The sequence below is a fragment of the Prosopis cineraria genome, unplaced genomic scaffold, assembly GCF_029017545.1.
Source record: "Prosopis cineraria cultivar Desert tree isolate PC_DT_omini unplaced genomic scaffold, ASM2901754v1 PC87, whole genome shotgun sequence".
Classification (NCBI taxonomy): domain Eukaryota; kingdom Viridiplantae; phylum Streptophyta; class Magnoliopsida; order Fabales; family Fabaceae; genus Prosopis; species Prosopis cineraria.
This window is the reverse complement of record NW_026555414.1, coordinates 4,436-18,757: the sequence shown is the minus strand read 5'-3', so window position 1 is coordinate 18,757 and position 14,322 is coordinate 4,436. Positions and strand designations below refer to the sequence as shown.

Below are 14,322 nucleotides of genomic sequence, written 5' to 3'. Positions count from 1 at the left end.
AAGTAAAATCATAAATAATGCGGCTTCAAGTAAACTATATATTATTATTATATTGACAATTGTTTTAAATTTGGTGATGACTACATCACGGACGCGGTTTCATTAACAATTTAAAGGTGTACTTGCATAAATCAAAACCTTGGTTGTGAATTTGTTGAAGTTTATGAGTAATTAATTATTAAAGCCGTGTCGAATTTCCAAGCTTTCTAATTTCTTAAGACTGAATCAAAATCATAGGAACTAAATTAATTTTTTTAAAAATTCTTTGACGAGGTATGTGTGTGGACTGATTGAATAATCAAGTCCAAGTATATTTTTCTCAAAAAATAAATCTATAAATCCGCACCCCAATTATATAAAACAAAACACAGACAACTATAGCATTAGCATTAGAGAACAATGGGTGTCTCTACTACTGTCTACCATTTTCTGCGGTTCATTCTTATTGTCGTCATCTCTCTTTTCATGTTGTCCTCCCATACTAGTGCAGGTATGCATCTCTATCTATCTCTCTCACACAGACACACACTAAATAATGAGCATGGGCGAGAGATCTCTATACACTTATAAATCTCACTCCATTTGCATAGTTTCTTGCCATTTAGGATCCTTTAAAAGGAGAGTCTATTTCAAAATACTAATTTTTTAGATGAGAGAACCTCAATCTATTTGTGAGGCTTCATGATGTGGTGCTCATGACATACACACCAAATTGGAAGAGAGAAAGAAAAATAAGGCAGTGCAAATTTAAATATGTTGACTACATCGGCGGCAGACATGCACAGCGACACCTGATTGGTTGCTTGAGTCGTGCCCGGAAGGACACTGTCCTTAAGAACTATTCCGGCGCACCGTCCGACGGCCGGCAGTTCCCCAGGATTAAACAAGCACCTCCTCAGTGGAACGAGGGAACAGAACAACGGAGACCAAACGCAAGCACAGACGAACACAGACAGATTCACAGAGGGAGAAAGAGAGTACCGCGAGAACTCAAGAGGCTTGTGTATCACTCTGTCTGCACCCATGGCTATATATAGCCCGAAGGTGGACATGAACGCTGGGGGGGTTACCATCGGTTTAAAAGCTCGGTTACAGTCTCATAAAAATTGTTTAAAAGCTTATCTGGAAACGTTGGGGTTACACAAACGTTTGTAAAACGCATTCAACCTCCTGTCTGGAAACGTTGGGAAGACAAACGTTTAGAAAAAATTAATTTGTTTAATGATCAAAAAAACATTCTTGGTTTGACTTCAAACTCTAAGCCAAAATAATTATTTATTTGTAAAAATAATCCGGTAAAAGGAACCCACTACCTCTTGAACTCGCGCGCAGAGGGGGCGAATCGGCTGATTTCAACTGCGATTGCCCTGAGTTGGCCTGTCTCATGTGCGCGAGGCCACTTCTCTTCCAAGCTCATTTTACTAGCCCATTTCATTCCTTAGTATATATACACTAGGAGAGTCTTTCTTTTAATCAATGTGGGACTTTGACACACACACAATTTTGACACACATACAACAATCCCCCACATGTGTCAAAAAGACCTATGTTCGTCTGAGTTATTCACACAGAGGATAATCACTTTGAATTTGGTGTCTGTCGACTTGAACCAAACTTGGACTAATAAAACTTAGCATATAGAAAAGTCGGTGTAACTTCGTTATTGAACCAACAGATCTTGAGCATGTGCTAGAGGTCTTATTAATCGAATTATACCCCCACAGTCTCTGCTGTTAACGACGGTTTTGCACGTTATCGGCCATGCGCTCACCTAGTTTTAACAAATGCTCTAGAGATTTTGCCACGATCTCATAGGAGTGGCCTCACTCCACATTTGTATAGGTGTTTTTATCCAGTATATCTGTAATGAATACACCATCCGTAAGGACTATGAAAACATTAAGAGCTATCGCTCAGCCTCCGTTCAATGCATTCTAGCACTTTCTCAAGCCATAGGAAGGGACAAAATTCAGTGCTAGCAGAACTAACAAGTGACTTGTTCTTACCCATTGAACCTTCTTCATGGGATCTTCAATCACAAAGGTTGGGTTGCCATCACCGTTAATTTCAAATAGGCTCAAGTCCCATTCCTCTCGACGTTTCAATAATAAATTTCTTCCCTAGGGATTTAGTTAACAAATCCGCCAGATTTAATTCTGATCTCACATAATCGATTGAGATGACCCCGTCTTTAAGCAGCTGCTTTATAATATTATGTCTCAATTGAATATGTATGCTTTTGCCATTGAAGGTCTTATTTTTAGCCGTTACTATTGCAGACTGGCTATCACAATGTAAAGACACTGATGGTGTGGGTTTTCACCTATTGGAATACTTGCTAAGAAGTTTTTCGACCACTCAGCTTCAGCCCCAGCCAGCTCCATTGCAATGAACTCAGAATCCCTTGAGAATTTTGTGTTGATCGTTTGTTTTGCAGACTTCCAGGTTATTGCACCACCATCAAGAGTGAATATATAACCACTAGTGGATTTTGTCTCTTCTGAATCCAAAATCCAGTTAGCATCACTGTATCCTTCCAATATAGTGGGAAATCCACTATACAATATACCATAATTCATGGTACCTCTCAAATATTTCAAGACTCTCACCAGAGCCTCCCAGTGTTTACTACCTGGACAGTGAGTATATCTACTCAATCTGCCTACAGCATAAGTTATATCAGGCCTAGTAAAGTTTATCAAATGCAACAGACTCCCAATAATCTGTGCATACTCAGATTGAGCAACTGGGTTACTCTTGTACTTTTTTAATTGCACACTCGAATCATAAGGAGTACTCAAAGGAGCATCTTCAAGATGTCCAAACTTTTTGAGAATTTTCTCAACATAATGTTCTTGGGAAAGCAAGATTCCATTTTCATTTCTTATGATTTTTACACCCAAGATTACCTTGGCTTCACCCATATCTTTCATGTCAAAATTTGAAGAAAGAAAATTTTTTTGTTTCATTAACAACACACATACTGGAGCCAAAAATTAGCATATCATCCACATACAAGCATATAATCACACAATCATTATTTACAAACTTTGTATAAACACATCTTTCTACTTCAATAGTAGAAAATCCACCAGTTGTCAAAACTTGATCAAGTTTCTCATGCCATTGCTTAGGCGCTTGTTTTAAGCCATATAAAGACTTCACAAGTTTACAAACCTTATTTTCTTGCCCAGGAATCACACATCCTTCAAGCTGTATCATGTATATTTTTTCTTCCAAATCGCCATTTAAAAAAGCATTTTAACATCCATTTGGTGAACAAAAAGTTTGTAAATTGAAGCCAAAGTAATAAGAACTCTTATAGAAGAGATTCTAGTCACAGGAGAAAATGTGTCAAAATAATCTATATTTTCTTTTTGAGTAAAACCTTTGGCCACAAGCCTTGCTTTATACTTATCAATTGAACCGTTTGGAAAATATTTTTTCTTAAAAATCCATTTACACTCAATAGCCTTAGCTCCTTGGGGCAAATTTGATAAAACTCAAGTTTTATTTTTCCTTAAAGAATCAATTTCAATTTCAATTGCTTCTTTCCAAAATTTAGCATCAGGAGAAGAAATAATTTCATAAAAATTTAACGGTTCATCTTGTACTAAATAAGTATAAAAATCATCTCCAAAACTTGTTTCTTTCCTTTGTCTTTTACTTCTCCTTAAAACCAAATCCTCATTTAAATTTTGTTCAAACTCTAAATTCTCAACAGGTTTAGAAACATGCTTAATTTTCAAGGGAAAAATATGTTCAAAAAATTCAGCATCCTTAGTCTCAACAATTGCGTTTTGGTCTAAAACATCACTTTTTAAAACTAAAAAATGATACGCTGCACTTTGTTCAGCATATCCAATAAACATACAATCAAAAGTTTTAGAGCCAATTTTTCTCTTTTTAGGATCAGGCAATAAAACTTTTACAAGACACCCCCACACTTTCAAATATTTTAAGTCTGGGGTAAACCCTTTCCATAACTCATAAGGTGTTTTCTTTGATTTCTTATGTGGTATCCTATTTTGTAAAAAACACGCAGACAAAATAGCTTCTCCCCACAAGTTATCAGGGGCAGAAGAACTCACAAGTAAAGCATTCATCATTTCTTTTAATGTTCTATTTTTCCTTTCTGCAACACTATTAGACTCGGGAGAATAAGAAGGTGTTATCTCATGTATAATTCATTCTTTTTCACAAAAATCATTTAACAAAATATATTCTCCTTCTCTATCCGATCTAACCCTTTTAATTCTTTTGTTTAACTGATTCTCAACCTCTGCTTTATATAACAGAAATTTTTCAAAAGCCTCATCTTTGTTTCTTAACAAGTATACTTTAGTATATTTTGAAAAATCATCAATAAAGGTGATATAATATTTTTTACCACCTCTAGTCATGGTTTGTTTTAAGTCACCTAAATCTGTGTGAATTAAAGATAGTAATTCAGATTCTCTTTGACTAGAAAAATGAGGTTTTTTACTTTGTTTAGTTTCTGCACATACTTCACATTTTTCAAAAATATTGTTTTTAATTTCAGAAAGTAATCCAAGTTGTCGCATCCTATTTATATAACCTTTACTAGCGTAACCTAGTCTAGCATGCCACAGGTCAAAGGAATCAACCATATAAATAGGCATATACTTAGAAGATTCAATCTTATTCATTTCATCAACATTCAAAACAAACAGTCCCTGATTACAATACCCTTTGCCTATAAACACATTATTTTTTATCATTACAATCTTATCATATTCAAATGACACTTTAACCCCAGCTTTCCCTAAAAGAGAAACTGACACTAAGTTAGCTCTAACTTCAGGCACATGCAGAACATCGTTCAGAGCCAGAGTCTTTCCTGATGTGAGCTTTAAGACCACTTTCCCTTTTCCTTGAACCTTAGCAGTTCGAGAATCAGCAAGGTAAACATGGTCTTCCCCTTCCTTTACAGGATTGTAGGTGGTAAACATCTCTTGGCTAGCACATATGTGCCTGGTAGCCTCGGAGTCTACCACCCATTTCTTCACATTAGAAATTAAGAGAGCTTGTGACACCACTGCAGCAATGATGTCATCATCACTGTCACCATCTCGTTGTACCAAATTTACATTTGGCTTTCGAGGCTTATCACGGGTTGCTTTCTTCCTACACTGTGCTGCATAGTGTCCTAGTTTACCACAGACAAAACAGTCTCCTTTCTTTTTGAAAGAGGGGTTAGAAGCATTGGGTTTGTAATCAGATTTTCTATTCCACTTGTCTTTAGTTTTAGAATCATACCTCTTGCTGTGAGGCTTTGTCTCCACTAAGTTGGCTTTGGATGTCATTTCTCTGGTTCGAGCTGCACGTATTGCCTTGCGGTTGGTGTCTTCGATGATGATGTGAGTGACCAAGTCAGTCAAGGATAGTTGCTTTTGTTTGTGTTTCAGCTGCTGTTTGTAGTCAGGCCATGATTCTGGCAGCTTCTCAATCAGTATCCCAGCAACAAACTCGTCTGGAAGGTTGATGTTTTCAGCACGAAGCTCCTCCAGCAGCTTATGATATTCGTTGATTTGCTCCTTGACATCCTTGTTCTCGGTTATCTCCCATTTGTAGTAGTTGCCCACAACAAACTTTTATTTGCCGGCATCCTCAGCAGTGTACTTTATAACTAGGGACTCCCATATCTTACAAGCTTCCTTGTAGACATAGTAGACATCGAACAAATCATTAGATAAAGTGCTAATGATAGTGTGTCGGCATACCTTGTTTGCATGAGTCCATGCAACTCACTGGGCTTGATCAGTATCAGCAGGAGGCTTGGATTGAGCAAGAGCAGCAGCCACACCATGCATGTCAAGGACGGTGAAGACACGTTCTTGCTAGCGTTTGAAGTTCTGGCCATCAAAGACTTCTATCTTCGATATGTCTGGAAACGGCCTCGGTAAAGGGACGGCAACAGTGGCAGGGACGTACTGACCTCCGGCCGAACCACGCAGCACACTTTCGGGAGTAACATTATCAGCACTGTTGGTCGCCATTGGGTTGAATAGTTCTTAAGATTGTTGACTACACTGGCGGTAGACGTGCACAACGACACCTGAATGGTTGCTTGAGTCGTACCCGGAAGGACACTGTCCTTAAGAACTATTCCAGCACACTGTCCGATGGCCGACAATTCCCCAGGATTAAACAAGCACCTCCTCGGTAGAACGAGGAAACAGAATAATGGAGACCAAACGCAAGCACAGACGAACACAGACAGATTCACAGAGGGAGGAAGAGAGTACCGCGAGAACTCAAGAGGCTTGTGTATCGCTCTGTCTGCACCCATGGCTATATATAGCCCGAAGGTGGACATGAACGCTGGGGGGTTACCACCGGTTTAAAAGCTCGGTTACAGTCTCATAAAAATTGTTTAAAAGCTTATCTGGAAATGTTGGGGTTACACAAACGTTTGTAAAACGCATTCAACCTCCTGTTTGGAAACGTTGGGAAGACAAACGTTTAGAAAAAATTAATTTGTTTAATGATCAAAAAAATGTTCTTAGTTTGACTTCAAACTCCAGACAATCAAAATTTGAGAGTTTCTCCGGTAAGCCAAAATAATTATTTATTTATAAAAATAATCCGGTAAAAGGAACCCACTACCTCTTAAACTCGCGCGCGGGGGGGGGGGGGGCGCGAATCGGCTGATTTCAACTGCGATTGCCCTGAATTGGCCTGTCTCATGTGCGCGAGGCCACTTCTCTTCCAAGCCTATTTTACTAGCCCACTTCATTCCTTAGTATATATACACTAGGAGAGTCTTTCTTTTAATCAATGTAGGACTTTGACACACACACACACTTTTGACACACATACAACAAAATAATCAATAAGGGAGTTTTGAATCTCTTTATCTGTAAATGTATGATGCAGATATGAGGAGTATGAGAAAATTGGGAGGTGCACCACATCCACCAAAACCATCTGATCTGAGGAAGCCATTATATCCCCTTCCATTGCATCCCTGATTGATCTCCTCCACCACAGCTGTACAGATTTTCCAATCAAGACATCAAGAGAGACATATGAGTTTGGTCCAGTCTTGATGGAGTACCGATAATGAAAATAAAATAAATAGTTCTTGTTTGTTAGAATATACAGAGATAATAAATTTTTTGGTCACTTAAGCCTGCTTCATTTATATCAATTTGGTGTTTGATTTTTGTCAATCAAATCCTTAAAGTTTCAAGGACATGTAGTCCTTATATGGTATTATTTTACCGGATTATAAGATTATAATTGTATATGATTATAAAAATTAGAAGACTTTATCAATAAAAATTAAACTTCAAAAATCAAATCAACAATTGAGATAACTTAAAGTACCAAAAGTTTTATTATTCTAAATACATGCACACATATGTATGTTCTTATCCTTCCTTTTAATTAATTTATTCCTTGCTTCTCAAGCTCAGTAGTCTTGTAAGTTACATATTGTGGGGATCCATATGCAGAAGGATATGTCATTGTTTTGTTTTGTATTAATAAGTTGATTTTTTCTTCATCACAAAGAACAGGACTCTTAAAGCAATATATGTTATTTAAAATCAATATAGTTGAAATAACCAGCAATATATACCATAGTAAACAAAGGCACTTTTCTTTTCTTTTTGAATGGTTGGTTTATCTAAAAATAAAGTCTTTAGTTTTGCATTGACTCTGAAAGGTGGGGAAATCTGCTCAACTCCAAGCATAAACATATCAAAATTTTCCACAGTAATTCTTTTTCCCCTCCAAAGGAAGGATTCTTAGAATCTTTATTTGCTTATTTGGTTCAGTCAAAAAAGATTGTAAATGTATACTCCCTCACATCTTTCTACCCCTAACAACTTTGCATAATTAAGAAATGTAGTTAAAATTAGTTAATTCTTTTAAAAATTAAATTTGTTCTCAGTGAATTTCAACCAAACTGTTTAAGGAATTGGATTGTGTTTATTGTAATATCCTAAAAATTAACCTAAGGTTAATTAAGTTAATTTAGAGTAAATGACTAATTTTTGAGGAATATTTAGATATAATAATTTTAATTAGAAGATTATTATTGGATTTAATTTAGATTAAATCCTAAGTTATGATTTTATAGTAAATAGAAATAGTAATAATATTATTATTATAAAAAAAGAGAAAGAAAGAAGAAGGAAAAGGAATATAAAAAAAATAAAAATTGAAGAGGGGAAAGGGAAGTAATTTTTGTTTTGGGTGTTGAGGTGTAAATAATGTAAAAAAAAAAAAAAGAAACATGAAATGAAGAGACGGGGCAAACAATTCAGCGTGTATAATAACAAAAGACAAAAGAGAGAGAGGCACGGGACCCACATAATTTTTAAAAGCCAACAAGCCTTTTTGGCTTTTCATTTCCTTCCTCTTCCTTTTCGTTTTTGCTTCTGCACAGAGAGAGCGAGCGAGAGAGCGATAGACACTGCAACAGTAGGAGCTGATTTAGAAGGTAATGCTTCATAATAGGATACTTCAGATAAAATTTTAAGTATTTTAAGACTAGGTAAGTGTTCTAAATATTTTCTTAATCATTTTTTTCCCTGAGACTGCAGATTCTGAGATTTTTGGAAATCTAAGGGTTTGAAAGAGGGATAAATTTTTGATGAGTAAATTTAGTTGTTAAGGTTGTTGGTAGTATAATAAATATTTTAGAGTATTATTTTGTTGATAGAATTAGAATTTGAGGCATTTGAGTTTATCCCTAGATCCCTATGGGTAGATTTTTGGTTAAATCTGAAAATATAAATTGATTTGTTAATATTTAGATGATTATTTGAGATGAGAAATAAATTATTATGGCTATAGAATAATGATTCTAGGCTTGAAATTAAGTTTGTAATTTTTGAATATTTTTATGTGCGTATTTTTGGAATAAAAAGGGAAATTTTGATATTAGAAAATTATTTGAATAAAATTATTATGAAGGAGACTATTAAACTAAGTAGATAGGTTCAAATACATGAAATTAAATTTTAGAACTTAAGAGGCGAAGACTAAGGTATTGAAAATAAAATAAAATAAAATAAAATAAATATTTAAGTGTTAGAGTATGAGTAAAAATTGTGTTAATAATATTATTGACACATTGAGATATTATCAATTGTAGATTAATTTTCTTTTGACACCATTCAAGCTTTGGAAAGCTTTGGAAGTGTTGTAACTTGAGGGGTAACCTTTGACCTCTCAAAGGTTGAGGTAACCGGTGAAAATTTCTTTTATGCATTTATATGTTACTTAATTAATTATGTTGGTAAAATAAAAGAATATATATATATATATATATATATATATATATATAAATTTTGAAATGGTTGTTTGTAATGCATGTGGTTTGGTTAAAACTCTATGATTTATGATCAAGTTAATTGTGATTTGGTATGAGTAATGAGATTGATGGTTGATAATGATGCATACATCTTTGATTATAAATTGTGGATTATGCATAATGATGAATTGCATATGAGCATGTTGAGTGTTATATGATGTTAATGTGGTTTTATATGATAATATAAAAATTGATGCAAGAGGCATGATTGAAATATGATGATTCTTGATGTTTGTTGAGCAAGAAAGTTAATGAGTATGTGGGATAATTGTAAATTATATATGTGAGTTTTTGAAATGTATTTTCTCATGAGCATTATCATATGGTGGGAGTTCGCCTTAGTGAAGGAGTTAGCGGTTATGCAAAATCCATATGGTACTTGGCTATTAACCAATAATCCTAGGGGTTATAGTCGTTACTTATCTTATAAGATACTGTAGCATTATTCCTATTAAGGGACTTGACCCTATTGGCCTACCTAGAGTTTTGGGTAGAGCTAGTTTTGGGTATGACACCCCATAGTGTGTGATTTGGGGGAAACTGTATTCATAAGTGAGTAAGGTAACCCTGATTTGGTAGCCCCTCATGATATGATTAAGGCCTTGGGTAGTCTCATCATATGGACGATCCCTTTCAGTTGTTGGCCCACAGATTTCATGTCAGAGAAAATAAGGGGGATATAAGAAAGAGATTGATTATGTATATTATTACTATCATGCCATTTGAGTGATTGATGGCTATGTTGAGAATATAATTATAATTGTAGAAATGAGAACATGTAGTAATTATGCAAATAATGTATATGTGGCTATTTGTGCAAATTTTGTACTTGACTTTATTCTTGAAATTATTCACATGAGTTAAATGTTAATGTGATTGACATGTTATTAATGTGATTATTTGAATGGTAACCTTAATAAATTTATTGGCCACTTGCATACATGATTAATTATCATGCATTTGTATAACTTAGATGTACCTTGGTTACTAAGTGGTTGTACTCACCCCTCTCTTTTAGTATATTACAGGAGTTAGCTCATCTCAAAAGAACAGAGGAAAGGAGCATTAGGCCAAGTGATAGTAATAAATTCTGTAGGCCTTTCTCTTTTTATTTTGATTTGTGTATTTAGTTTATGATATTGCCAACTAGAATAATATATTTTTGATCGATTTGCATTATGGGTTTTGTGTTGGGGGAAATATATTTTGGGCCCTAGGGAATGTAGCTTGATGCTTGTGCTACATTAACAAGCTGAAATATTTATGCAAGTGAAAGTAGTTATTATCTGCTTAATTTGAGAACTTGAATGTTGTTATGGTCTCCTCTTGTGTTTTTTATGTGCAGGGTGAGCAGTTGATATTAATTATATGTGAATGAAAAGAAAAAATTCATGCATATGATGGGCTAGTGATGAATAGATGATATATAGAATATGATGATTAGGTAATACTCATTGTGATAAATGTGGTTGAGACCTTGGCCCCTCACTGTCAGTTATGGAAGGATTTGAGTGGCTAAGTTTTATGTCGTAAATATGTATATATGTATTGTAGAGTAAGGTATAGAGAGAAAATAAAGGGGGAAGCTCTTCTCCCATATTGATGTGTTTCTTTTATCATGCTTTCGCATATGTTTAATTAAATGATATGAGTTCTTGAAATATTTTAAAGATTTGGGATCCTGTTATATTGAATCGTTTGTGAAAATACATGTTAAAAATTTATTTGGGTTAATCTTTTATAGGATAATCCTTTTGGGTTAGTCCTTAATTTATTATAATTAGCATGATGATTAAATCTTAATTTAGGACATACTTTACATTTATAGATCAATATGCTTATGCAATCTTCATTCACCATTTTCTTCCAAACTTTTTCCATTAAACTGAGTGCAACAACGCACACAAGCTCACAAACATTTATACACAGACCGATGTAATTGACTCTACTCTCTTTCTTCATACAAAGTAAATTTTAAAAGCTTTTTTAGTCTTAAGTTAGAGGAATTAATATTTTGTCTAATTTTATCTTTTGTTTATTTATTACTGCTTGAATTCCTAAACAACAATTCACTATGATCATTAATTGCAAAAAGGAGTAAAATTAGAAAGTTACATATATTAAAGACCAGAGGGAGTAAAATTGAACAGGGAGAAATTAATTACTTAAAGATGGAGAAGATTCGTTTCATACTATGAATATTATGTTCATTTCTTCAAACTTAATTAGAGTCATATGAATTTGCGGAAGTATAGCCTATAGCATTCATATGATGTGAGTTACTCATGTGATTTTATTTATGTAGCAGAGAGAAAAGATTAATTTTAATCTTATTTATAAGGCACTTTACACTTTTTTATATTTATCTTTACTTTTCTATCATTATTACATGCTAGAAAAATTATTAAAAATAATTTCTTTTGTTCTTATCAACAATAACGGTATAGACTTATTAAATTTTAAGTCATAATTAATGATATTTAAGATTCTTCTTAATTTTAGTTAAATATATACTAGATGTGATTTATAAAAGAGATTAAAGGGAATAATTTGAAGATATATCCATACAGCCAAGATATAGACAAATACACATTCTTTTTGAGCTCAATCTAATTAATTAACCTAATTAATGCCGTTTTGCACTGATTTCAAAGCTAAGCACTGAAATTAAATATTATCTCATCTTATCTTACATTTCCTATCCTGTCTTATGTTATGTGATGTTTTGTTGAGGAGTTGTTTGTATTGAAATCAAAGTCTAACTTTGTCCCATTATTACATAAGTGAACCCTAATTAACCCGCAACTGGCCTATTTTATATTTAAATATAAAATCCAAGCTCTTTTGGGCCAAAAATAAAAAAATAAAAATCCATGCTTTAATTGAGCAAAACTGGGTTGGCCATACATATACAATAGAACAGAACTGCACACGATCAGATTCTTATTTCTTATTTCTTTTTCTTTTTCTTTTTTTACAACTATACCAAAATATATTCTTTTTTCCCATCTATTAATTTAAATTCTAAGGCCTAAAGTTTTTTTTTTGGCACTTAATTTAAGGGGCAAAACCTGAATGGAATAGGGGCCAAAGGAATTACAAAGGATGGAACCCAAACAAATAAAGTTAACAACTTTAAAAAATATATTTGTCTTTTTCTTATTAAGTGCTCACTCAACTCACAGGCGACAATGTGGAAAAAAATCGCAAGTAATTATGAGAACGACTAATATCATAAGTAATGGGGTTGGTGTGAATTCTATACATTATCATATTGACCGTTGTTTTAAATTTAGCGATGACCTCACCTCTACGCGGTTTCATCATGAATTTGAAGGCGTGCCGGCATAAATTACTAAAACCATGGTTTTCAACTAGTGGGATTGAGTCTAATTAAAAAAATAATTTATTATAATAGAATGAACTAATATTTAATTTTTTAGCAAGAGAAATGTTCACTTTTAGTGTCCAACAAGAAGACACCTGTGCATAATAAAAAAAAAATCATGGTTTTGAATTTGTTAAAGGTTTTTATTAGTTAATTATCAAATTTGTTTTTGGTCAATTTTCAGGCTATCTAAGGACAGTTTTCATTGGCTCAGAGGTTGGCATTATAATTTGATTTTGTGGGTTTACGTCAATTTCAACCACTTAATTTTTGCCATGGGGGGTTTCTGTGAAATTGTTTGTTTGAAGATGCATATGCTTGATTATATATTCAAATCCAAGATTACTTTTCTTTCGAACAAATCATTAATTATCTGAATCCCGTATATAAAGCCAATAGCCAACTAACTGGAATTAGCATATCAAACACAAATAAGAAGAATAGAGATCGATGCGTCTTTACCATTTTCTGCTTCTTCTTCTTCTTGCCATCTCTCTTTTCACGCTGTCCTCCCATGCCTGTGCAGGTATGCATCTCTAGTTCTCTCTCTCTCTCTCTCTCTCTCTCTCTCACACGCAGCGAATTGGAAGAGAAAAAAGTTTTTTATAAAAAGGCAGTACATGTTATAATTTTAAGATAACCAGTAATGATCATGGAGAGTTGAAACTATATATACATATGATGCAGAGATGACGACCATGAGAAAACTGGCTGGTGCATTGCCACGTGCACCACCTTCACCAGAGGCATCTAATCGACCACCGAAGCATTAGAAATTTTCCAGAATAATCAAGAGAATGATATATATAATAGAGATCATCTATGAGTTTTGTCTTGTCTGGTCTGGGACCGGGAGTAGCTGGGATGAAAATATGTACTTCTTGTTTGTTTGTTTGCTTAGTCTAGGGGTTTTGTTTCCTCATATATGTGTATGTATCTATGCATGAATAAATGGATCCATGGTTTTTTACATGTCTTCTTGCTTCTCATCAAGCTCAGTGCTCTTGTATGAGTCGCATATGTACAAGGATATATATGCCATTGTGATGTTGTAATTTTTTTGTGAAGTGAATTTTTCTTCATCCCAAATAATTACAGATCCATAAAGCCGTTTTATTTTTTGGTCAAACCATAAAGCCCTTAACATTAGATTTAATAATTACACAAATCAGGATATACATAGCAATATAGTTGAAGGAAACAATAGATGTACTCCCTCCAGTTTTATTATAGGATATTTTCAAACATTTTATATATATTAAGAAAAAAGTTTTGTTTTCTTGATATCTTGAAAAAATGAAATATACTTTTATTTTTACCCTTTACTTGAAATAAAGATACAATTACATTAAATATTAAATACTCTCACACTAATCAAGGGAGGGTAAGATTGAAAAAAAATAATTTAAATATTAAAAAGTGTCTTATATTTTAAATCAAAAATAACTTTGAGAAAGTGTGTTGTAAATAGGATTAAAGGGAGTATGTAACAAATTAAAAAAGACAGTTTTTTTTTCCTTTTCATTTTCTTAAATGGTCACTTTAACTATATAAACTCATTAATATTAATTTTGCATTGACTTCA

At 33.7% G+C, this 14,322-nt stretch overlaps 1 long non-coding RNA gene across 1 annotated transcript; it reads left to right on the top strand.

Annotated features, from left to right (window-relative positions):
* Positions 1-12,991: 12,991 nt before the first annotated feature.
* LOC129295318 (uncharacterized) lies at positions 12,992-13,804 on the top strand. The gene is made up of 2 exons (XR_008589556.1): positions 12,992-13,263; positions 13,425-13,804. It is a non-coding gene; the product is annotated as an uncharacterized LOC129295318 (long non-coding RNA).
* The last annotated feature ends 518 nt before the right edge of the window (positions 13,805-14,322 follow it).